This window comes from Bombina bombina, chromosome 1 (assembly GCF_027579735.1).
Source record: "Bombina bombina isolate aBomBom1 chromosome 1, aBomBom1.pri, whole genome shotgun sequence".
In the NCBI taxonomy this organism is placed as follows: Eukaryota; Metazoa; Chordata; class Amphibia; order Anura; family Bombinatoridae; genus Bombina; species Bombina bombina.
In genome coordinates, this window is record NC_069499.1 from 960,117,901 (window position 1) to 960,135,246 (window position 17,346).

At 42.8% G+C, this 17,346-nt stretch overlaps 1 protein-coding gene across 2 annotated transcripts in view; it reads right to left on the reverse strand.

Annotated features, from left to right (window-relative positions):
• Nucleotides 1-17,346, reverse strand: part of LOC128652488 (chloride channel CLIC-like protein 1) — a 983,232-nt gene that overhangs the window by 350,617 nt on the left and 615,269 nt on the right. The gene's annotated exons all lie outside the window — the stretch shown is intronic.

Below are 17,346 nucleotides of genomic sequence, written 5' to 3' on the forward strand. Positions count from 1 at the left end.
CTGTACTCTGAGAGGAATTGGGTTTCAGAATGCTTAGAAGCACTTATCAAAGAAGAATCATAAAAATCAAGCACTAACTTACTTCACCACCTCCATAGGAGGCAAAGTTTGTAAAACTAAAGTATGTGTGTGGTGGGAGGTGTATTTATATGCATTTTGAGTTTTGGGAAACTTTGCCCCCTCCTGGTAGGAATGTATATCCCATATGTCACTAGCTCATGGACTCTTGCTAATTACATGAACGAAAAAGTGTGTTGTAGTTTAGCTTTAATGTTAATAAAGTAAAAATTTCATCAGGATTTTAATAAAACAAATTGCTTGTAAAAATAATAGTAATGGCTATGATTGGTCTTCAGAAAATGCTTTTATCTAAATAGTTGAAGATCACTTTTATGTTTATGAGGAAAAATTTATGGACAAAATCAAAGTCTCAATAACATTGCATAAAAATAACGGAAAACTAAAATCAGTGCCACGCTATAGAAACAGGAAAAAAGATTCTTGGAAATTGATTCATTAACCTGTGCAACATACTGCACACCAATGATTATTTAGCCCTGTGTAAAATGTATCCTCAAAGATCAATAGAAATGTATAATCACTATGATTTATTGTATAAAACATCTGGCAGACATAAACATTGGAAAGCAAATGAAATGTTCTTATAGCAGTGTGTAAACTGTGTCTTAATACACCAGTGAGTATTATATATTTAATAAATAGATTTCCAAAAATGATATTAATAAAAAGATGTGCATGCTCCTGAGCCCACAAATGATTACACTTCACAAAGTATACTAACAGAACAAAGCAAAATTGATGATAGAAATAAAGTAAAACGTTGTTTAAAATGTCATGCTCTAACCAATCCATTTAAGTTTAAATTTGACTTTAATGTCCCTTTTAGTATTTAGTACAGTAATTTATCATTATTTGCCTTCTGTTCCCGACAGCTTCTTTAGCTCAGCAATGTATAGACAGTAGCTTACATGTGCATAATGCAAAGCACTACATCCAATACTGATGTGTGTAAACTATCATTGCTGCAAATGACAGTCATACTTACTGCAAGCCTCACAACTATCCAATCAAGTGTAAAACTGCCCAACATGGGACCACATCTGAGTGCAGTGTTTTGTAGTTCAGGAATTTCAATATACCTTTAATTATAGCAACTAGTCCTAAAGCCCGTGTACATGGGCCAATTTGTTTAAGTACCGGAGTCCCACTCCTTGCTCTCTCTCTCCCCTCTCTTTTGCGCTCTCTCTCTCCCCCTCTCTTTGGTGCTCTCTCTCCCCCTTTTTTGCTCTCTCTTCCCCTATTTTGCTCTCTCTCTCTCTCCCCCCTCTTTTGCTTTCTCCCCCCTCTTTTGCTTTCTCCCCCCTCTTTTGCTCTCTCTCTCCCCCCCTCTTTCGCTCTCTCTCCCCCTCTATTGCGCTCTCTCCTCCTCTCTTTTGTGCTCACTCTCCCTCTCTTTTGAGCTCCCCCCTTCTCTTTTCCCTCTATTTTGCGCTCTCCCTCTCTATTGCTAATTCTCTCTCCCCCTCTCTTTTGCTCGCTCTCTCCCCCTCTCTTTTGCTCTCTCTTCCCCTCTCCTACCTCTTTTGCGGTCTCTCTCTCCCTCCTCTCTTTTGCTGTCTCTCTCCCTCTTCTCTTTTGCTCTCTCTCTCCCCCTCCTCTCTTTTTCTCTCTCCCCGCCTCTTTGCTCTCTCTTCCCCTCTTTTGCTCTCTCTCTCCCCCCCCTCTATTTTGAACTCACTTTCCCTCTCTTTTGCACTCTCACCCCCTCTCTTTTGTGCTCTATCCCCTCTCTCTTTTGCACTCTCTCCCCCTCTCTTTTGCACTCTCTCTCCCCCTCTCTTTTGCTCTCTCTCTCTCTTACTTCCCCCCTCTCTTTTGCTCTCTCTCCAAATCTCTTTTGCTCTCTCCCCTCCCCCCTCTCTTTTGCTCTCTCTCTTTCCTCCCTCTCTTTTGTTTGCTCTCTCTCCCGTCTCTTTTGATCTCTCTCTCTCTCCGCCTCCTCTCTTTTGCTCTCTCTCTCCCTCCTCTCTTTTGTGCTCTCTCTCCCATCTCTTTTGATCTCTCTCTCTCTCCGCCTCCTCTCTTTTGCTCTCTCTCTCCCTCCTCTCTTTTGTGCTCTCTCTTTTGTGCTCTCTCTCACTTGACCATGCCCCCACCACGGCCGCTCCCATCGGCCACAGCCCCATCACGAGCACTGCCGCCCGGCCACGTCACCTCATCACACCCGCCGGCCATGTACCCAACACGGCCCGCCCAGCCATGCCCCCATCATGGCCCTCCTGCCCGGCCACGCCCCCACACGGCAGCTTCCGCACACTTTCTCTGCTGCTCAAGGCATATGTTTGTCATTGCGCAGTCTCTTCTGGACATAACTGTATCTGACAAACATACCTGGCCTTTTATTATATAGGATGGTTTCCTATTAAAGTGTAGAATTTGTAAAGTCCAAAAATGTGCAGCTAGAAAAATGTTTTCAACTGATTAACCCCTTTATGATGGGGGCAAGTGCTTAGATCGGAACAAAGTATAAACGCTTGAAAAACAAAATCACTAGATCGTCGATTCGATCAGATGTTTTCAAGGCAAGGATTAGATCAAGGGGGACTACCTAAGAAGCCAAGCATGCCCCCCTAAAATCGGATTTCCATTGCCTAAAAGTAGGAGGGTGCAGGACGGCAAAAAAAGTAGGATGTTCCATGTTGTCCTAACGGTGTTAAAGTAAAAAAAAAAATATAAAATAGGGTTTTACTGGGAATTATGGACATGTAATAAAAATCAGAGCTACTATAATTATACAGTTTATTTTATAGAGAACAAGTCCCCTTTCAAAATATATATATATGTACAGATTGCCTGTATAGCCAGGTGATCACAAAATCGGCTTAACATAGGGGTGTGAAAAAGGCTTAGCAGCGAAGGCATTAAGTAATGGGTCAAAGTTTAAATTTTGTAACTATATTAGTACACAGAGCATTGATTTTACCTTTTTTTAGCTGCTTGTAAGGTAGATTTGACCCCCTTGTCTCCTAGTGACACAAATACAGCAGTAAGTTTGCCCCTTGGTTGCTAGTAACACACACTGAGCAGTACATTTATCTCTGCATTGTTGCCAGTTATACACAAAGATTAATGATTGAATTCCTTGTCAGCCTGTAAAACTGTTTTTCTTGTCTGTCTGTCACTGCCAGCAACACAATCCAATTGTTTAATAGCTGTGCTTAATACTTGAAAGCAAACAATAAGATATTGAAAATCTAATTTGCATATCTTACCCAAAGTTTCCTGGTGCATTGGTAACAGTGTATACAGAATCATTCTCATTCTGGAGGAAAGAAAATGGGGATATCTGCCTAAATTTGCTTATTTTCTATTTAATAATTCATATTTATTTTATTTATTTTCTCTCTCTTTCTATCAGTGATTGTAGAACGCAGCAACACTTTAAAAGAGCCATTTTATATTTTATAATTGCAGAGCAATGGTAGACCAGGTAACTCCATTCTGGCACACAGATGGTTAAATTATAGACCAGGTAACTCCATTCTGGCACACAGATGGTTAAATTGTGAGCCCTGCTGATGTTTTTGGGCTATGACTTCCAATACTCTCGACAAAGGGCTGTATTAGCATGATAAGAGGCTGGGAGCAGTGATCCAACAGTAAGGGGGAGATTTATCAAGCAAGGACGGACAGAGGCATACATATTCGCCTCTGTCCGCCCCAGCTCTTCTCTGGTGGTCAGCAATCCACTCCTGCAATTTAACATTGTAAACAAGCACTATTTTGCTCTCACGTGCAATCCCACCCTCTGCCCGCGCACAGCCAATCACGCACGGGTAGGAGCTGTCAATCTCCCAGCTCGGACGAAACACCTTGCCTATCTCTGATAAAGACAAGCATGCTTTGTCCAGTGTAGACTCCCATTATGCATTGCTTGGATGAATGTCACTTTTTATTCAGTTTCAGAATGATCACAACACTTGGCACTCACAAGATAAATATGCACGATGTATGTCTATTGTGCACTAAAGGTACCATGAACTACTACTTTGGTAAATGCCACTTCCAGTTTCTAGTTTATCCAGTTCCAGAGCACTCACAATGTTCAAGTGGCCCCCATGGGAGAAGAACACTTGGTTAGTGGCCCCTGGATACAATGAACTTGATACCCTGATCTAAAATTAGTATTCCCAAATACTGTTCCTCTTTAGTAAGAGTTAGAGAAGTGTAATTGAGTCTGTAATTAACCTTTGGCTTTTTCTTTCCTAAATGCATAGTTTTTCACTAAGTAACGTGACCTTAAGATCTCACTTATTTTTCCAATCCACCAATATTTTCATATCACTTCTCATTTGATCCACAAAACATGTCCCAAAACTGACCCTGCAATATATCCTCTGCTGAATGTTTATTGTGTATCATTACAATAAACAATGATTAAAAACACAATAAAGGACCTAAGGTTATATGATAAGTAATGAGAATGGTCACTTATCAATCCCCATATATTAACTAACATTCCCTGATCTTGCTTCTCAGTTATGTTATTGTTGCACAGAGGAACCAGGATTTATAGGATTGCTTCATTCTTGAAGGCCCAAGACGAAGCCACAGCTCTAGTGGAATGAACCGTGATCCTCTGAGAAGGCTTATGTCCCGCTGTCTCATAGGCCAAGCGAATCAAGCTCCTCAACCAAAAGGACAAAGAAGTAGAAGAGGCTTTCTGCTCCTTATGCTTCCCAGAATATACCACAAAAAGAGATGTAGAATGTCTGAAATCCTTCATAGCCTGAAGATAGAACATCAGGGCAGGAACCACATCCAGATTATGAAGTAACCTCTCCTTAGAAGAAGAAGGGTTAGGGCACAAAGAAGGAACCACTATTTCCTGATTGATGTTATGGTTAGACACCACCTTGGGAAGAAACTCCAAACCAGTGCAAAGCACAGCCTTATCCGCATGAAAAACCAGATAAGGAGGCTCACATTGCAAGGCAGCAAGTTCAGATACTCTGCGTGCCGATGCAATGGTCCAACAGGAAGAGAACTTTCCAGGACAGAATCTTAATGTAAATGGAATGCATAGGCTCAAATGGAACCATCTGCAATACCTTAAGAACCAAGTTTTAGCTCCATGGTGGAGCAGACTGTCTAAAGACAGGCCTGATTATAGACAGAGCCTGAACAAATGATTGGATGTCAGGGAGCTCAGCCGAAATCTGTCCCTCTAAGAATTGGCGGCAAAACCCTTCTCCAAACTGACTTGGAGAAAGAACAGAATCCTGGATACCTTCACCTTATGCCAAGGATATCCATGCTTCTCACATTAGGACAAGCAAGTCCTCCACACCTTATGGTAGATGCGACGAGTGACTGGCTTCCATTCCTGAATTAGATTATCAATCACACTTTCAGAAAATCCTCTCTTGGCCAAGACTAGGTGTTCAATCTCCACGCAGTCAGCTTCAGAAAATCAAGATTTTAATGTTGAAAAGGGCCCTGTTCCAGCAGATCCGATCCCTGCAACAGGGTAACCTCCACGGCGTAGAGTATGATATCCCCACCAAATCCGCAAACCACGTCCTTCGCGGCTACGATGGAGCAATCAGAATAGCCGAGGCTTGCTCCTGTTTGATGCATGCCACTACACAAGTTAGAAGTGGTAAGGGTGGAAATATGTAAGCTAGGCTGAACCCCCAAGGCACTGCTAAGGCATCTATCAGCTCTGCCTGGGGATCCCTGAACCTCGACCCGTATCAGGGTAGCTTGCAATTAAGTCTGGACGCCATGATATCTATGTCAGCCACCTGAGACAAATCTCCACAAACACGTTGGGTTGAAGAGACAATTTCCCTGGATGGAAGGATTGCCTGCTGAGAATGTTTGCTTCCCAGTTGTCCACAACTGGAATGAGAATCGCTGAGAGCGAGCAGCTGTGGGACTCCGCCCACTCCAAGATCCGAGACACCTCCCTCATGGCTAGGGAGCTCCTTGTACCCCTCTTATGGTTGATGTAAGCCATCGATGTAATGTTGTCAGTCTGGAATCTGATGAAGCTGAACGATCCCAGAGGAGACCATGCCTTCAGAGCATTGTAGATTGTTCCAGAATATTTATCGTAAGGAGAGACTCCTCCTGGGACCATTTTCCTTGTGCCATCCTGGCACCCCAAACAGCTCCCCATCCTGCGAGACTCGCGTCCGTGGTCACAATCTCCCAGGACGGTCTCAAGAAGGATGTCCATGGAAGGTTGCTCCGGACGGATCCACCAAGAGAGGGAGATCCGAGTGAGAGCATTCATGGATATCTGCTGTGATAGATCTGAATGATTGCCGTTCCACTGTCTCAACATGCACAATTGAAGAGGTCTGAGATGGAATCTGGCGAATGGAATGACGTCTATGCTGAACCATGCTAAACCATGAGTCCGATCACCTCCATACACTGAGCCAACGAGGGGCTTGAAAAGGACTGAAGGGCAAGACAAGAGGACGCAATCTTCCTGAGTCGATGGTCTATGAGAATTTCTTTTATGGACAGAGTGTCTATTATCGTGCCCAGGAACTCCACCCTGTTGCTGGGAACCAGGGAACTCTTTCCTGAGTTGATCTTCCAACCGTGAGATTGGAGCAAAAGAAGAAGAGCCCTCGAATGATCCTCTGCGAGACTGAGCGGCGGCGCCTGTACTAGGATGTCGTCCAGATAGGGCGCCACAGCAATGCCTCTGGCTCTGGCCACCGCAAGTAGCACCCCCAAAACCTTTGTGAAGACTCTCAGGGCCGTCGTCAGACCAAAGGGGAGGGCCACAAACTGGAAGTGTTGGTCCAGAAATGCGAATCTTAGGAACTTGAAGTGGTCCCTGTGGATTGGCACATGAAGGTAAGCGTCTTTCAAGTCTATAGTTGTCATGAACTGCCTCTCTTGAACTAGGGGCAGAATAGATCTGATCATTTCCATTTTGAATGATGGAACACTCAGAAACTTGTTTAAACACTTTAGGTCCAGAATCGAGCAGAACGTGCCCTCCTTCTTTGTAACCACAAAAAGATTTAAAAAGTACCCTAGACCCCTTTCTGCTAGGGGTACTGGTACAATAACGCAGAGAGAGGAGAGATCCCTCACACACTCTAGAAAGGCCTTTCTCTTTTCTGGTCTTGAAGACAGGTTTGACAGGAGGAATCTGTCTCTGGGCGGATGGGATATGAACCCTATCCTGTAACCCTGGGCGACAACCTCCAGAACCCAAGGGTTCTGAACGTCCAGTAACCAGGCTTCTGAGAAGTGAGATAATCTGCCCACTACTTGGCCCGTAGACCAGTTGGGGGGCCGCCCCTTCATGCCGATTTTGTCTCGGCAGGCCGGCTTCTTGTTCTGCATAGACTTGTTCCAAGAATGAGCCGGCTTCCAAGTTCCCTTGGACTGGTCCAGTTTTGCGGCAGGCTGCTGGCGCTAGGCACGAAAAGGGATGAAATGTAGATCCTTTAGGCTTAGCCTTCTTATCCTGTGGTAGGAAAGCTCCCTTGCCTGATGCCTCCCGTAACAGTGGATATGATCAAATCCAATTCTGGATTGAACAGAATATTTCCTTGAAAAGGCAGGGACAACAGCCTCGACTTAGAGGTCATGTCCGCAGACCAAGACTTTAGCCACAGAGACCTGTGAGCTAAAACGGAAAAACTTGACACCTTAGTGTTCAGGCAAATAATTTGCATATTGGCATCACAGATGAAAGAATTGGCGACCTTCAGCGCCTTAATCTTCTCCTGTATCGCGTCGATGGAAGTCTCCCCCTCGAGCTTTTCACACAGGGATTCACACCAATATGTCGCAGCTCTGGCAACCCTGTGTGTTGAAACATCTTCCTTAACATGTTTTCCAACTTTTTATCCATGGTCTCCTTAAACGACAAACTATCCTCGAGGGGAATAGTTGTCCGCTTCACGAGCGTGGAGATAGCACCATCCACCTTAGGGACATTTCCCCACAGCTCAAGCTGAGAGTCCGGAACGGGGAACAGTTTCTTAAAGGAAGAAGAAGGGGAAAAGGAAGAACCTAATCACTACCATTCATTCCTAATAATATTAGCCCTCTTAATGGGAACTGGGAAGGCCTGAGGCACCACCCTGTCCTCATATACCTTATCAAGCTTAGGAATCCCAGGTTCCTCTGGAAACTTTGGTTCCGGAACCTCCAGAGTAGCAAGCACTTGCTTCAGCAAAAAACGCAAATTCTCTATCCTAAACCTAAAGTCAGGCTTCCCCGCAGCCGGAGGTTTAGATGACACGGACTCAGACCCCGAAGGGGCCTCCTCCGAAGAGTCAGAGTGGGCCTCGTCTTTGTATAAAGCCTCTGATATTTGCATAGGCGTAGACAACCCCTGGGCCGGGCCGCCATGATACGCGCTACGCTTGCGCTTAGCAGAACGTGGTAAAGCATGGAATCACTTTTGATACCGCAGTTTGCAGTTGATACGCAAAATCTGACGGCCAACAAATCTCTCCCGCAGGAGTAATGGTTGGACCCTGGGCCGCTGCATGTGCAATTGGAGATGAATGCAAGGAACGCACCTCAATGGACGGGGAACCCTCAGAAGTGGACGGCTCAGTAGTACTAGACACCGTTTACTTTTAGATGTTGCAACTTTATTAAGGCATGTGGAACATAGTTAAGCAAGCTTTTCTAGCAGAGCCTCCTCACAATAAACACAAGAATGAGACCTTGTTAAATAGGGAGAACAATCTAATGCGTCAGAGTCCGCCATAGCTTGCGTTGTTATTACGGACTATATTAACTTAATAATAGGCACCTTTATAACCGCCAATGGCCGGGGCACTCACCACCTCCTATGACCCAGGCTACAGAAACCGTTTCATCTCCTGCACCGCTGATTAACAGAGGAAGAGAGATAGCCACACCCAGTCACATGGAATGCCTGGCAGGACCGCCCCTGCCTAAGGAGAAAATGTGCCAAAAAAGGGCCGCACAATACTCCCGTAAGTCACCTGAATGTTCCACACATTGCCAGAGCCTCATCTCGCACATAACACAGCAATGACACTATAAACAATATCATGTATAAACCCCCCGTTTAATAATCCGCTTTCCAGGAATATTAATCCTTGATTCTTTAAAGATAAAAGGCGTCACACTGTGACCCTGTCTTCAGTGTTAAAAATATGTAATAAAAAATTAAACGATCTTACCAGAATCTACGCCGTAGAACAGGAACACGGCCCTCCAAGTGTGACAGGTTAGTAGCCTCGCTCCTGACATGGACTTGAGTGTAAAAAGCAGGCAGCGAAACTCATCAACGCTGATTGCTTGTGGAGCTGTTAATATGAGTCGGGATGGTTTCGCAGAAAGACTCTCCTTGCAACTCCGGACACTAACTTTTGCCTAGGCTCTCACTGAGAGGCTGACAGGACTACTTAAAACTCCAGTCCCAATGCGAAGAGTACCCTCACTTCCCTCATCCTCCAGTCATAAGACACTACTCCGATCATCTGCACTTCTCTGCCGTCCTCCTGTGACAAAAGGCAAAGAATAACTGGGGGATGAGGGAAGTGAGGGAGGTATTTAAGCCTTTGGCTGGGGTGTCTTTGCCTCCTCCTGGTGGCCAGGTTCTTAATTCCCACAAGTAATGAATGTAGCCGTGGACTCTCCTTCCCTTTAGATGGAAAAAAGTATTTTTGTTCTAATTCTTACTTAAAGGGGCAGTATACTGTACATTTGTTTTTCCCTAAAAATGTTTCCAATGACTTGTTCTACAAGCAGCAAAGTATGAAATGTATGAGAAGTTACGTCTGAGTTTCATTTTGTATATTAAATAGCTGGTTTTGTTCTTTGACACCAAAACCCATCAAAATGAGTTGAGCATGCAGCTCTCGTTATCACAATTGCTTGCTTCTGTTTGTATACAACTCATACGAAGAGGTGGCTAAAATATTGTCTAATGTTTAAACTTATATATTGCATAGAAAGGCCTAAAAAAGCATGCTGGAAGCATGCATCTGATCTTGAGTCTAATGTTTAGGCATACAGCCATCACAACAGCTTACTAGGGATATGAATTTAGTTGAGTATATGGCATGTAGAGGTTGTTGGGGATGTGTATTTTGCCTGAGGTCTAATATTCAAGGATACAGCTATCACAGTGATGTTGTGAGAGGTCTGATGTTTGTGTATGCAGATGGGATACAAGTGTTGCTAGATAAATGCATCTAATCGGAAGTTGGTTAAAATAGCATGCTCTATCTGAACCATGAACAATATTAATTGGGTTAAGTATCCCTTTAATTAAAAGCTTCCTTTTAGATAGTTTTTTTTCAACAGGTAGATCATTTTATGCTGATGTTTTGTTCCTGAAGGAGCTGTTGCAAAACATTAGTGTAAAAATAACCTACAATATATAAGTCATGGGAAGTTGAAGAGTTATGGTACAGGCCCCTCGCAATAAATAAATAACAATTAAAAGAAGTGTTATTGATAATATTTTTAAAATTCATTCAATGAACGCAAAACTAAATTCTGTATACTGTAGAATTTTAAATATAATAACAAGTGATGTTGGGGCGGAGCCTGGCCACGCGGAATGATGGCCGCTTAACTTTCACCTCACACCAGACTTTCAGCTACTATTGGGGCCAAAGTGCCTAGTTCTATCTCACAAATAGCCAGCCTTATGTAGCTGAACACCAGAGGAGCGCTGGTGGGGTATTTGGAAACAAATCCACCTTCATACGGGCAAGTCCAGAGAGAGAAGCCTCCGTTGCGCACCATGTATCTGCTGAACCATAACGGAGCAGAGATTGCGACGGAGCTACCACACTGCACCACCAAGGATCAGACAGGAGCATATAATAAGGTCAGTCTGATACAAGGATCAGAGAAAAAGGGCCCGATAACAAGATAAAAGACAGGCCGTGAAGGGCCTTTAGGAAGCGCTGCGCCTACTTTTTTTTAAGTATTAATAAATCAAGCTTTATTAAGCAAAGTTAGCAAGTGTACAGATATAAGAAGAACATATTGTAAACAAAATACTAGGGTTTGTCATTTTTAACTTTGAAGAGGTTAGGTAACACAAATATTGATATGGGCTCAATTTGGATTTGTCTCAGCGAGCCCTGTTATTTCCAGCGTTCAGAATTGTGTTAGTTTGAGCCCCCATTTCTAATTTTTTACTTTTCTTAACAAACAAGACTATAAACAATATACAGTAAACAATAACAATAAATTCCATGTAACAATCATTATATAATAATAAGTGCTAGATTTGACCTATATATTGGCCTTTTTTGGTGGGATTTATGTGGAAGATAGAAGGAGGGAAGGGGGTAGTAATTCCCCAGATCGGTTGACTGTAGTTATTGTTATAGTAGATATGCGATGAACCCTTGATTGGAATGGTGGGTAAAGGACCTTGAGGCATATATAGTTGGGGTCTCTAAGTGGGTCTTGAGTCCCATAGGAACATTAGGTCTGCATACGTGTCAAGTGTGTTTGAAAGCAGGTAGTGGTATCTTTCTAGCTTAAAGTTGTTTTTTGTTTCCTGAATCCACATTTGCAGCGTGGGGACCATTTGTTTTTTCCACACTCGTGGGATGATTTGTTGAGCGCTATTTATCATGATTTGTAACAGTTTAGTGTGTAATTTTGATTTAAGTTTGGGGTATCTATGAAATAGGAAACTTATTGGGTCTGTGCCTATAGGAGTTCCTAAAGTACGTTGTATGTATGGTATGATTGAGGCCCAAAATGATTGAATTTTGGGACATGCCCACCAGATGTGAAACAGGGATCCCTCATTAGGGCAAAGTCTCCAACAACGGTTGGAGGAATTTGGGAAGATATATTTAAGTCTCTGTGGTGTGAGTTACTATCTTGTTAGCAGTTTGATATTAGTCTCTAACAGTTTAGCTGAGTGTGCTGACTTTTTTATGGAGATGAAGATTGAGCACCATTTCGCCGACAGAATTAAAAAAGGTAAATCTCTGTCCCATGATCTAGTATAGGTCGGTAAGTTATTTTCTCTAGGTGTAGTCAGGAGTTTATAAGTCAGTGAAATGGTGTGGTGGATCAGCGAGGAAGAACTACATAGTTTTTCAAACGGGGTTCATTGTCTTGTTAAATTGCATTTTTGTGTGGTTTGAAGAAAATGATTTAGTTGTAGGTATCTAAACCAGTGTGCAAAGAATCTGTCCCCTAAGTGCTGAATAGATTGTTTAGTTAGTAGCCTGCCCTCTGCCACTAAATGTGGGCAGAAGGAGGTGTCTGATACGGGTAGGAGTAAAGGAGAGACCTGGCTGAAAATTGATGTTTCGTAAAGTGGGTATAAGTGGGGAAGGAATTGTAGAGAGATTAGGGTGGGTTTTAACTATGTTCCTCCAGACCTTATAAATTTCTGAGATTATGGGGTTTCCTGGATAATGTGGTTTCACTTGGCACATTTCTGTCCAGCATGAGGACCCTAGCTGCGGGTATTTTGAGAGATCATGTTCAAGTTTGACCCATTGCTTGCGGTGGTGCTCCTCATATGAGCACCAGTCTATGATTCTGGAAAGGAAGACAGCATTCCGATAATCGGGAATGTTTGGGACTCCCAGCCCCCCCCATAAGGGGGTCTCTATATGACGTTGATTTGGCAATCCTCAGCTGATTAGATTTCCAAATGTAAGAGTTGATTATTGATTGCAATTTTGGGGCTCATAAAGTTTGGGAGAGGGATAGGGACGGTCTGTAAGACTTACAACATTTTAGGGAGTAGTGTCATTTTAGCCGCGTTGATTCTTCCCAACCATGAAATGGGTTTGAGGGCCCACTGCACAACGTTATATTTGATGCAAGTGACTCATAATTTAGTTTAATCAAATCCGCTAAGTTAGGGGATAAATGGATACCTAGGTACTTTAGAGAGTGGGATCTGAAGGTAAATGGTGCTATCGATTGAAGGAATTTTATATCTTCTTTTGCTATATGAACATGGAGGAGATCAGATTTTTCAAAGTTTATAGAGAAGTTAGACATGGAGTCGTATGTTGCAAGGATGGAATGTGCTGCTGCAAGAGAACTTAGAGGGGTTATGAGGGTCATAAGAAGATCATCAGCAAATAGCGCTAACTTATATTCAGAAGTTTTGATTTTAATGCCTTTAACATATTGGGACGCATGTAGAATAGTGGCAAGAACTTCTATAGAGAGAAGAAACAAAAGGGGTGAAAGGGGGCACCCCTGCCTGGTACCATTACATATTGAGAAGGGGTCTGACAAAAAGACATTAACTTTGATCTTGGCAGAGGGTGTAGTGTATAGGGCAGAGATTTTAGATATAAATTTCCGTAGTAGGCCGAATTTGTGGAGGGTACAAGTCAAGAAAGTCCAGACTAAATGGTCGAAAGCCTTTTCGGCATCTGTTGAAATAAATAGTGTTGGTATTCTATGTTGGGAAGTATATTGTAGTAGATGTATGGCTTTAACCGTAATGCCGTATTATCCTTTGCTTCTCCTTGTGGTACAAAACCCGTTTGGTCATTGTGTATCAGATGTGGGAGAGAGACGTTAAGTCTGTTGGCTAGTATCTTGGAGTTTAATGTCAACATTAAGTAGGGGGATAGGTCTAAAATTGGAAGGTAGGTCAGTCGGTTTGCCAGGTTTAGGGAGGACGGTTATGTTTGCTTCTAACATGCTTGATGGGAATGGGTGGTCTGGGCCTATGAAATTGAAATTTTTTAAAAGATGTGGTGAAAGGAGTTGCTTGAATTGTTAATAGTAAAAATTACTATAACAGTCTGGTCCTGGGCTCTTCCCTTGTTTGAGTGATTTGATGGCTAATTCTATATCTTGGTGGGCGATAGGTTGGCTTAGGGATTGGAGTTGATCGGGGTAGATTTGGGGTAATTGTAGGTGTTCAAGGTATATATTGCATTTCTTTTTGTGGCTCTCTATGTTGCGATTGGGAAATAGGTTGTAAAATTTGTTATAGTACTGGTAGAACTTGTTGTCTATCTTTTGAGAATTTGTTTTAGTTGAGTTGTTAGTTGTCAGTGAGTGTATATATGTTGAAGAAATTTTGAGCCTGAGGGCTTTTGCCAACAATCTACCCGGTTTATTTCCTTGTATGTGCTATTTCTGGCATAGAAAGAAAGCTGTATTTTGAGCTTTAATGTCTAAGAAGTCGTTAAGTTGCAATCTAGCTTGATCTGATTTTTTTGAGTTACCAAGTCTGTCGGGTGTCTCTTGTGGGTGTAGTCTAGATTTGCTATTGTCTGAGTCAGTGTGAGATATTTTTGTCTTATTTGTTTTTTTATGGCTTTATGTTTCATCAGGGTACCCCTTATAACACATTTGTGGGCTTCCCAAGTAGTAATACGTGTTGTGTCTTCTGAAATGTTAAAAGTGAAATACTCTTGTAGTGAGTGGTCTATATCTATTCTGATCAAAGGGTCTGATAGTAGTGTTTCATTTAACCTCCATTGAAATGGGCGTAGTGGTATGGAAGGCCAGGTGAAAGAAATGCTAAGTGATCCGACCAACTAATAGGTATAATACGTGAGAATCTAAGATTTTGTAGGGAAACATTATTTTCCATTATGTATTCAATTCTAGAATAGGATTTATTTGGGTTTGAAAAAAAAGTGCAGTCTTGTTTATGGGGGAAGAGATGTCTCCATGTGTCATGGAGAGTTAGCAATGAAAGGTTATTCCAGACAGTATGTAATGTGTTGTTAGGGAGCTTTTAGTGTGGATTAGTGCTGTCTATGATGGGGTTCAGAGGGAGGTTAAATTATCCTGCAAGCACTAGTGGTCTCTTTAAATACTCAAGTATGGAGTTGGTTGTGCATTGAAAAAAGGATGCTTGATTTGTGTTATTGGTTTCCCCATATAGGAGGCCAAATAGGCCTAAGTATCTGCCTTCTCTATCTTGTTCCTTGCAAAGGAGTTCAAATGGGGTTGATTTGTGGAAGGGTATACTCACTCCATTTGTTTTCATTTTAGGATTGCTGCTCTGGAAGTGGTTGGGGTAGTTGGATAAGAAGTAGTTGGGTTCTTTGCCCTGTTTAAAAATGGGTTTCTTGCAGGAACAAGATATTGCCATTTTTGTGATTGAGGTCATGAAATGCTTTCAACTTCTTAAAAGGGGAGTTTAGGCCTTTGGCGTTAATGGTCATAATGGTAAACTATCTTTATTTTACGTAGTCATAGTGTTTGTGTGAGTGTGAGAGAGGTCTATATTTGGGCTATGCATTGATAGGTACAATAATGTCTAGGTGTCATCCTTAAGAACAGTACATGGAATAGTAACAATATAAATAAAACATATGTGAACAAAACATTTTTAAACATAACAGTTTTTAAACAATGGTGGGCTAACATGTAGGCCCTTCTCTTAACTGTGGAGAAGGGTGTTTCATATTCAATTGTCAACATAATAATAAAACAATTCTGTTAGCTTTTGGGTTTTCAATAGTGGGCTAACGGAGCACCAGAATCTACCATTGATATGATCATTGAAGACGCAATAGCTAAAAGATAATTACATGCCATCAAAATAATTAATCAAGGGGTACATATTAGTATGTATTTATAGTATTTAGAGTAGAAGGAGATGTCAGGGTGCCAGGAATCAGACTGAGACGAGAAGTGCAAAAATAATCACACCTTTATTAATAGCAAAAAATAATAAAAAGTCCACAAGTCAAATAGCAAGCCATGAGTCAAAACCAGAGCTGGTAGTTAGATGAGTCGAGTCAGGAGCCAAAGCGAGTAGTCAGACAAGCCGGAATTAGGAACAAGGAGAACAGCAGAGTCAGGAACAAGCCAGGGATCAGGAAGCAGGAGAGACGTCAGACAGCCAGGTAATATACAGGAACTGGAACTCACAAACAGGTCTGAGACAACGCAAGGGCAAAGCATACTGAACAGAGGCCCTTTAAATAATAAGTGATGACATCGCAATTCTGAGACTGCAACCTGTCTCACATGGATGATGTACACCAGTCTGACCATAAAAGGGTGTGCAGGAAATGAGCAGCATCACACACTATGCACCAGAGTCAGCAAGAGAGGTGAGTAAAATGGCTGCCAGCAGCACATGGCAAACAAAGTAGGGAAAAAACCCTGACAGTACCCTACCATAAACAACCCCTCCCCCGCGGGAGGACAAAAGGCTTATTGAAGAAACGGCATGGAAAGCACGGAGGAGGGCGGGAGCATGAACATCAGAGGAGGGAACCCATGAACGCTCCTCCGGACCGCAACCCCTCCAGTGAACCAAATACTGTACGTGGCCCCTGGACATACGAGAGTCAATCATGCTGCTGACCTCATATTCTTCATGGTTGTCAACAAAGATAGGACGGGGACGAGGCAACATAGGGGTAAACCAATTACAAACCAATGGTTTCAAGAGGGAGACATGAAAAACACTGGAGATATGCATTGCAGGAGGAAGGCCAAGAGCATAGGCCACAGGATTGACCCGTCGGAGTATTCTAAAAAGACCAACATAACGTTGAGCCAGTTGATTGGAAGGCACACGAAGGTTCAAGTTGTGGGAGGACAGTCAAACCCTCTCACCAACCTGGCAGGAAGGCGCGGGCAGACACCTACGATCAGCCTGGAACTTTTGGCGCTGCATAGAACGATGAAGACAATCCTGAATCTGCACCCACGTGGAACGGACTTGGCGGAGATGCTCCTCCAAAGCCGGAATACACTGAGGCATGAATGAATCGGGCAACAAGGATAGTTGAAACCCATAATTCACAATGAACGAGGATAACTTGGAGGAAGCATTAATAGCACTATTACGAGCAAACTCTGCCCAAGGTAACAGTTCAGACCAATTATTGTGGTGATCGGAGACATAGCAATGGAGGAACTGTTCCAGAGCTTGATTAGTCCATTCAGCAGCCCCATTGGATTGTGGGTGATATGCCAAGGTGAAGGAAAGTTGGATCCCCATTTGAGCACAAAAGGAATGCCAAAATCTGGAGAAAAATTGGCTACCCCGGTCCGACACTATCTCCTTGGGTAACCCATGTAAACGGAACACCTCCTGGGCAATAATTGAAGCAAGCTCCTGAGCGGTAGGCAACTTCTTCAAGGGAATGCAATGTGACATTTTAGAAAAACGGTCAACCACCATTAGGATAACAGTATTGCCATTGGAAACAGGGATCTCAACAATGAAGTCCATGGAAAGATGTGTCCAAGGACGCTCACCATTAGCAGTAGGTTGAAGAAGACCCACAGGAAGACATTGAGGAGTCTTATTCTGTGCACAAACTGAGCAGGAGGCAACAAACACAGCAACATCAGAACGAAGAC